The sequence below is a fragment of the Chiloscyllium plagiosum genome, chromosome 5, assembly GCF_004010195.1.
Source record: "Chiloscyllium plagiosum isolate BGI_BamShark_2017 chromosome 5, ASM401019v2, whole genome shotgun sequence".
Taxonomy (NCBI): Eukaryota; Metazoa; Chordata; class Chondrichthyes; order Orectolobiformes; family Hemiscylliidae; genus Chiloscyllium; species Chiloscyllium plagiosum.
This window is the reverse complement of record NC_057714.1, coordinates 120166122-120174755: the sequence shown is the minus strand read 5'-3', so window position 1 is coordinate 120174755 and position 8634 is coordinate 120166122. Positions and strand designations below refer to the sequence as shown.

The window sequence follows — 8634 nt, the reverse complement described above, 5'->3', positions numbered from 1 at the left end:
ATGGAGGTATAGAGGGATTGGATATCCATGGTGAAGATGAGGCATTGGGGGCCGGGGAAACGGAAGTCTCTGAGGAAGTGGAGGGCATGGGTGGTGTCTCGAACATATGTGGCGAGTTCCTGGACTAGGGAGGATAGGACAGTGTCGAGGTAGGTAGAGATGAGTTCGGTGGGGCAGGAGCATGCGGAGACAATGGGTTGGCCAGGGTGGTCAGGCTTGTGGAACTTGGGAAGGAGGCAGAACCAGGCAGTGCGGGGTTCCCGGACTATGAGGTTGGAAGCTGTGGGTGGGAGATCTCCTGAGGTGATGAGCTTCTGTATGGTCTTGGAGATTATGGTTTGTTGAAGGGGGGTGGGGTCATGGTCGAGGGGGCGTAGGAGGAGGTGTCTTCGAGTTGGTGCCTGGCTTCAGCGGTGTAGAAGTCAGTGCGCCAGACTATCACTGCACCCCCTTTATCCACTGGCTTGATGGTGAGGTGGGGGTTGGAGGGCTGTGCGTTGAGAGTGCTTGCCCAGAGTAAAGGTGGATGCTGGGACATTGAGGAAATTTAAGACAGTGATAGATAGATCTTTAATTCTTAGTGGAGTTGAAGCAGAGATGAGATCAGCAATGATCATACTGAATGGCAGAGCAGGCTCGAGGGGCTGAATTGCCTTGTCTTGCTCCGACTTAACTTTTGTATCAGCCTAATGAACCTTCTCTGGCTGTATACATTTTGCTTCAGACGTAAGGGGCACAAAACTGTTCACAGTGTCTTAGCTGTGATCTGATTAGATTTTTGTAACATTTTAACAAAACCTCCCTATTTTCATATTCCATTTGCACTGAAATAAAGGCCAAAACTTAGTGCATCATACAAGGCTGGAGAGAGGACAAGGGAGAGGATTAGGTTGATATTGATGCAGGAGGACATAGGATTATTTTTAGATTGACACAGGGCTGTGGGAAGATGGAGAGACAAGTAGATTGGTTTTGAAGCCTTCAAAACCAATCAGCATTGAGCTGACACAGACCCACTGGGTTGCTACCTACATTGCGAAATTAATTGAAAATATTTCTAAATAAAAATCAGTTGAGACTTTAAGAAAAGAGAAGACTGGGGAGCTGAGGGGGAACAAAAAAAAAGAGATAAATTACTATCAGAACAGACAAGTCAGTGTCAACATTCCTCATTATTCTGTGCTGACATTGCAGATTGGTGCAACTATTTATAGTTGTTCTTCAAGAACAGTCTGAATTATGTCAGGCAGTCAGGGCTGATGCACAGCCTGGTGTGATCACACAGGACGGTAGGGCAAAGGTGAAGGATATATGTTAACTATATATCGTTGCCATATATGTTAGTGAGGAAAGGTTAGCAAAGAGGATTAGGTCTCTATGTTAGTTGTATGATTCAGCATGGTTGTGTTTGAGGGTGACCTCCATTTTTCTATTGGCACAGATCAATAACATTGTAATCAGTCAGTCAGATATTAAAACAATATTATAAAATGCACCAGCAGAGGAAGATTAGTGACCAAACGATCCAGATTTACAGGCATTAGTACACAATAGAAAGATAAATGCAAGCTTGCTCTATAAACTGTCTCAAAGTCCAACATAGTTTGAAGGAAAGTCACTAAATATTATGGATGTGGCAAATATGCTAACAGCAGCTCCAACAAGCGTAAACTTGGTGATACTGGTCAAGAAACAAATATTAGCCAGGTGACCAAAGGATTACACCCCCACTTTTCTTTGAAGAATGCTATGGAATGTATGTTACATTCTCCTGAGAGCACAGATTGGGTTTCAGAAAGATGGAACCTTTTACAGTGAAGCAGTGCCTCAGTGACTGTAAAAGAGCACATATTTTCATTTTTGCCACTAAACAGAAACAGAAGTTGACTGCTGTACCTTGAATGCCATTAAAGTTTTGCAAATCAAATGCTGCATATATTGCTCAGCTGTGAAATATAACATTACTTTTTGAAGTCATAAGAAGCAGAATTCAAGACTGAGCAGTACCAACAATCTTTCACGTTAAAAGATTCTGCCTGACAACTGTCCTCTGATTGATTGAGCTGCAGTGTTAAAAAGCTATAAATGCCAACAGAAGAGAAGGAACATACAGACACTGTAGACAGAAAACAATTCTGTCTCCCACTTCTCTAAAAAGAGTGGAGATTCCTACTTTGATGGGACTGTTGCCAGCAACAATGAGGTGGCAGCGCAGGTGTTGTATCACTGGAAATCCAACTCGGGACTCATGGAAATAGTGGCAGAACAAATATAGACTCTTTCAATTATACCTTTTTACTCTTTTTATTCTTAAACTATTCAAAATAGCGCTGGATTGTGGTGACAGTTGAAGTTTTTCACTGTACTTTGAAATATTATCCACTATAAAATGCAAATGATAATAATTCATTCAAATTCCCCCATAGTAAGGAAAGACAGAAAAACCAAGAAAGCTTAATGAAAGGAATTTATGCAAAAGACCCAGGTCCACCTGACCAACCATGAATTAAGGAACAACTTCACCCTCCAGGTAGTGTGTCGTGATTGATAAAATCAAAAAAACTAAGAAAATAACTTTCTACTTAACAGTCTGGACATTTCATCAACAGAACTTTGTTTAATGTGTCTACTTGCTGCAGGCAAGGATGCCCTGAGGCATGGTACATAGGCGAGACTGAGCAGAGGCAAAGACAACAGATGAATGGACACCACACAACAAACACTAGGGAGGAGTGTTCCCTCCCAGTTGGGAAACACTTCAGAAGTCCGGGACATTCGGCCTCAGACCTTCATTCATCTAAGGCGGACTTCAGGACAAGCAACAATGCAGAGTGGCTGAGCAGAAACTGATAGCAAAGTTCGGTACCCATGGAACGGCCTCAACCAGGACCTTGGGTTCATCTCACACTACAGGTGACCCCACTGCATGATACACTCTCTCTCAAACACAGACCCACTACATACTCTCACACCCACACAGACCCTCCTTCATACACAAGTTCTCTCTCATATGCGCACACATACACTATCATGCACTCTCACCTACACTCACTCAGTTGTTCCTACACATGCACACAAGCTTATGGGGTGAATTTTTTTCTGCAGAATTACATTTTACTTTGCTCAAAAACTGCATGAATCCATGTAAAACTCTAATACTATACAGAGGGTTTGTCATTCTGACATAGCATTGGGACACAGACTTCACACCTATTATTTAAAAAGCTGAGCTATCTTGAGAATGAAATTTAAAAGTAGTTCTGGGATATACATAATCAAAGAACAGAACCAGCATACCCATTATCAAAGATGAAAGTTTTAATCTAAGATTGTTTACTGTATCACATCTGCATGACACTGGACTCATTTGGCCATAAATTCTGCGAGCATGATCTGAACCTCCACATCCAACTGGTGAAGGAGCAGCACTCTGAACGCTAGTGCTTCCAAATAAACCTGTTGGACTACAACCTGGCGTTGAGAGATTAAGCTTTGTTTTTAATTAGTTTTCCCATCCATAAAGGTAAAGGTAAAATTACTATATTCCTACAGGACTATACAGCTGCTCTCTCAATAGACAGATTGGTGGTGGTTTAGCCAAAGCATTACGCAAAGAGAGAGATTGACAAGGAGAGTCCGTCATGGAAACCTCAGTTGACTTGGGAATTGAATCCATGCTGCTGGTATTACTCTGCATTACAAACCAGCCAGGATCTAGATTAGAGTGGTGCTGAAAAAGCACAGCAGGTCAGGCAGCATCCGAGAAGCAGGAAAATCGATGTTTCGAGCAAAAGCCCTTCATCAGGGATGAGGCAGGGAGCCTCCGAGGTGGAGGGGTTCGGGAGAAGGTTATCAAGAGTACAATAGATGGATGGAGGTGGGGAGGAAGATGATTGGTGGGAGCTACTCAACTGAGCTAACTGACAATTTTTCCGACCATAGTATGTGCATTAAACCATTTTTTTTGTTTTAATTGTGGCTGTGAGTGCATATATTCAGGGAGTTGAAGGAATATAGATTAAATTACGTAGTAGATATTCACTATTTTGTCTGTTAAAAAGTGCATATTGATGGATCTAAGATGGCTGCGATCTGAGAAGATCACACTGCAGAGCTTCGCATCGCAGCAGGAACAAGACGGTCCTTTAACCCTCCCAGCCCAGGTCATCAGGATTTCTTGGGACGTTGGAAAGATTGTGGAGCCCCAAGAAACATTTAAAAATTGACTTACCTGTATTTTCAGATGTCCAGAAATGCCTAAAAAGGAGGAGGAACATCTGAGGCCAGGCCTGCAGCTCAGCCTGCAGCAGCCTCAGAGCCGATTACTCTCCAGGACCAGGTGAACCAGCTCTCGAAATCTCGAGATGTTGGGGAAACAGATTGAAGAGAAGCTGGCTCCAGTCTCTCTCATGCTGCAGAAGCATGAGCAGCAACTGGGAGACCTGGAGAAGAGGACGGATGAAGTGGAGCACAGGGTCACAGTGGTGGAAGCTGATACCAGTTCATCCAAGGATGAGATCCAAGCCTTGAAGACGCAGGTTCGTAATTTGCGTGACCAAGTGGATGATCTTGAAAACAGTGGCAGGAAAAAAAAACCATTCGGATCATCGGTCTGCCTGAGGGTAAGGAAGGTGAGCGGCCTGCGGAATTTGTTGAAGATTGGCTTCCGAAATTCCTTGACTTGGAGACTGACATGAGGGGAATGAAGATAGAGAGGGGTCACTGGGTTGCAGCACAGAGGTCGGGTCAACGCCCTCGTCCTTTCCTAGTGCGGTTCCATCATTACCGGGATAAGGAGAGTGTCACGGAGGCTTCCAGGCTCCAGGGGAAGGATCCAAAGGCCCTAATTTATGAGGGCTCTAAGATCATGTTTTTTCAGGATTTTTCAGCAGCGGTGATCCAGAAACGAAAATCATATGATGGTGTCAAGAGAACATTGAAGGAACTTGGGATTCAGTACTCAGAGATATCCGGCAGTGCTTCGGATCACCTTAGATGGATCCATGCAGCTCTTTGACCCATCGGAGAAGGCAAGAGACTTTGTGGACAAACTAACCTAATTTAAGCAATTGTAGTATGTATAAATAGTGTTGCTTGGGTATGCGTTTATCATTCTGTAAAAGAAATGAAGGAAATCCGGTTGGAGCTTTGTTTTTCCCCTTTTTTTCCTCTATTGATAATAATTTGGTTCAAACTATATCTGGCGGTGGTTAAGATGTAGATTTTAAATTTCTAAGTTAGGACATACCAAAGGATGGGTGGGGTATTTATTCCCTTTATTTTTATAAAGAATGTTTTTTTTTATTCATATTGATATTCTATGGGGTGTTTATTCTTTTTAGCTTGTGCTTGTGATGCGGCTCTAGCTGGGAGAAGTGAAGGTGGTTGAGAATGGTTAGATGCCTATTTATGGGCAGTTCAGGACAGGCAGTTGCCCCCTCCGGGCAGGGGGTGAGTTCCCCTACTCGGCACTATTGGCGTTTTATATGTTGGTTTGTTTTCTGGTTTTTGTAGTTTTTTATTTTTTAATAATTTTGTATGTTTGTTAAATGTAGTGGTTTTAGTTTATGTAGTTTTTATATTTGGTGGACCATGCGACACCAAGGCTCAGCAATTTGTGGTTCGGGTTCCTCCTCTCTGGAATTTAAATGTAGTTGCAGAAGATTATGGCTAATGATTTGATTAAATGGTGTACCTGGAATATCAAGGGAAGTCACTCACCAATTAAGAGGAAGAAGGTACTCTTGAGTCTTAGAAAGGAGAAGGTGGATATTGCTTTGTTACAGGAGACACATTTGGATGACAAGGAACATCTGAAATTACAGCAGAATGGCTTTGACCCAGTTTATTTTTCATCATTTAATACCAGAAGTAGGGGAGTGGCTATATTGGTAAGGAAAAATCTCTCGTTTAAATTGTTGGAATGTGTGAAAGACACATACGGGAGGTTTGTAATTCTTAAAGCCTTGATAAATGGGGAAGAATATGGTATGTTAAATGTTTATTGTCCCCCAGCTCATCCTCTTAAATTCTTGGTAGATGCTTTTTCTAAACTGAAAAGTCTCAAGTCTCGGCACATCATTATAGGGGGAGATTTTAACTGCCTCATGGACCCCACAGTAGACAGGTTGCCTAAAGGTCCTTCAATACCCTCTGCACAAATTAAACAGTTATTGGGTTTTTGTGGGGAATTAGGATTGGCGGACGTCTGGAGGTGTCTCCACCCTACAGGTAGGGATTTCACTTTTTTCTCCAATCACACAAGGATTGATTTTTTTCTGACCCCTGCAGTAACCCTGGGATCTGGTGGCATCCTGTATGATTGGTAATATTGGCATTTCTGATCATGCTCCAGTGTACCTCATGGTTAAAATTAAGGATGTTACAGTGGATTCAAGGTACTGGCGAATGGACCCCTTTATTCTCATGGACAGCAAGTCTGTGGAGTATGTCTCTAGGGAATTTCGGGCATTCCAAGACGTCAACATAGGCTCGGTTGATAGCTCATCTGTTCTCTGGGAAACTGCCAAAGCTTATGCCAGAGGGTTAGTTATTTCATATTCCACAAGTAGGAAGTGGCAGAAGGGTGAGCACCAACGTCTCCTTGAAGCACGGTTGAAGGCAGCTGAGAAGGCCTACTTTGACAGACCCTCGTTGGTCAAACTACAGAGGATTACGGCACTGCGGTCTGCACTAAATTCCGTGCTCACGCAGACGGCAAAAGAGGAGCTGGCTTTTGCAAAGCAAAGGTTATACGAGCATGGTGACAAGCCAGGCAAATACTTAGCATACCTTGCCAGAAAGAGAAGTGCCCCACAAACCATTACAGCAATTAGGGAAGGGTCTGGGAACCTAACATGTGATTCTAAAAAGATTAATGTGGCATTCCAGAGATTCTACTCTAAGTTATATCAGTCTGAGAATTGTGAGGAGGGGCAGGCCAAAATGGAATCCTTTTTTAGAGATCTGAAGCTCCTGGGTGTGACCCCCAAACAACAGTCCTTTCTCAATGCCCCATTATCAGAGCAAGAAGTGCAGGAAGCTGTGAGGCAGCTTCAGAGTGGAAAGGCGCCCAGTCCTGATGGACTTCCCAGTGAATTCTATCAGGAATTTACAAGTATACTGTCAGGTCCGATGCTGAATACGTTTAATGATTCATACTGTCATGTTTGTCTCCCACCATCTCTGAGAGAGGCCAATAATTCATTTATCCTTAAAAAAAAAGGGAAGGATCCGGAAGACTGTGCTTCATACAGGCCCATCTCGCTCTTGAATGTGGACTTTAAGATCCTCTCGAAGGCTCTTGCGTTAAGGCTGGAGACTGTGTTACCCTCTATTTTAAAGAGGATCAGACGGGCTTCATCAAGGGTCGCAGATCCTCCAATAACGTTAGGAGATTGCTTACCGTAATTCATGCATGCCAACAGCAGTCAATACAGGGATTGGTGATTTCTTTAGATGCAGAGAAGGCATTTGACCGAGTTGTGTGGCCGTAACTTTTCTATACTCTAGACCGGTTTGGTTTGGGCGAAGTTTTCATAGATGGGTAAAGGTTCTCTACAGTGTACCTCTCACTGCGGTCATTATCAATGGGGTACGATCAAGCAATTTTAATATTTCTAGGAGCAGCCGGCAGGGCTGTCCCCTTTCACCATTACTTTTTATGCTGGTGATTGAACCGTTGGCAGAGGCCATTTGTGAGGATCTCAATATATCCGCTTGGGGTCAAAATTACATAAGGTCTCGCTGTAAGCAGATGATGTTCTAATTTTCTTGACAAATCCAGCAGTCTCAGTACCTTGCCTGATACAAGGCATTCACGCATTTGACGCTTTTTCAGGGTATAAGATTAATTTTGCTAAATTAGAGGCTATGCCTATGGGTGCTTACACGAAAGAATTGGCTCTTGAGAGTGACTATAGATTCCCATTTAGGTGGTCACGGGGGGGGGGGCATTTGTGTATTTGGGCATATTCATTACTCCAGTTCTGGATTGGCTGTTCAAAGCCAATTTTACTCAATTATTTGAAAAGATTAAACAAGATGGGAGGCACTTCCAGTCTCGTGGTTGGGTCGGTTAGCGCTTATTAAGATGAATATTCTCCCTCGTTTGCTATACCCTATACAGATGCTCCCTCTGATTTTCAATGAGCAAACACTCAGGAGACTGAACAGTTGGTTCAGCTCCTTTATTTGGTACCATAAACGGCCCCTCATTAAATTAGCCAAATTGCCGTTGCCTCACAGATTGGGGGGAGTAGACCTTCCAGACATTAAAAATTACCAATTAAGCTTGAGTGATTGGGTTTGTGGGGACCCTCTTTCAATATGGCTAGATATCGAAGTCTCCCAGGCAAGGTGCCCCCTTACCAGTTTGCTGTTTTTGAACAAGTGATGACAATTAGGGAATATTGCCATAACCCAATAGTCATCAATACTGTTAAAGCATGGAGGGCTATTCAGCAGAGGGAAGGTAATATTGGCAAAACATCTTTGTTTACACCTTTAATGGATATGCCGAGTTTTCAACGAGGTATGATAGATTCAGGATTTAAACGTTGGGCAGCTAGGGGTATATCTTGCATGGGTGATTTATTTGAGGAAGATATAATGATGTCCTTCGATCAGTTAGTA

The 8634-nt window shown here is 43.0% G+C and overlaps 1 protein-coding gene across 4 annotated transcripts in view; it reads right to left on the bottom strand.

Moving 5' to 3' along the window:
- The window catches only part of adck5 (aarF domain containing kinase 5), a 132165-nt gene that overhangs the window by 112044 nt on the left and 11487 nt on the right, over positions 1–8634 (bottom strand). The window contains exon 1 of one of the 4 annotated variants that reach the window (XM_043690931.1): positions 4232–4358. The exons of 2 other annotated variants lie outside the window; for them this stretch is intronic. The gene's annotated coding sequence lies outside the window, so the exon portion shown is untranslated. Of the gene's footprint in view, positions 1–2757; positions 2763–4231; positions 4359–8634 lie in introns of those variants that run through there. One more of the 4 variants, XM_043690933.1, reaches the window with a different exon arrangement.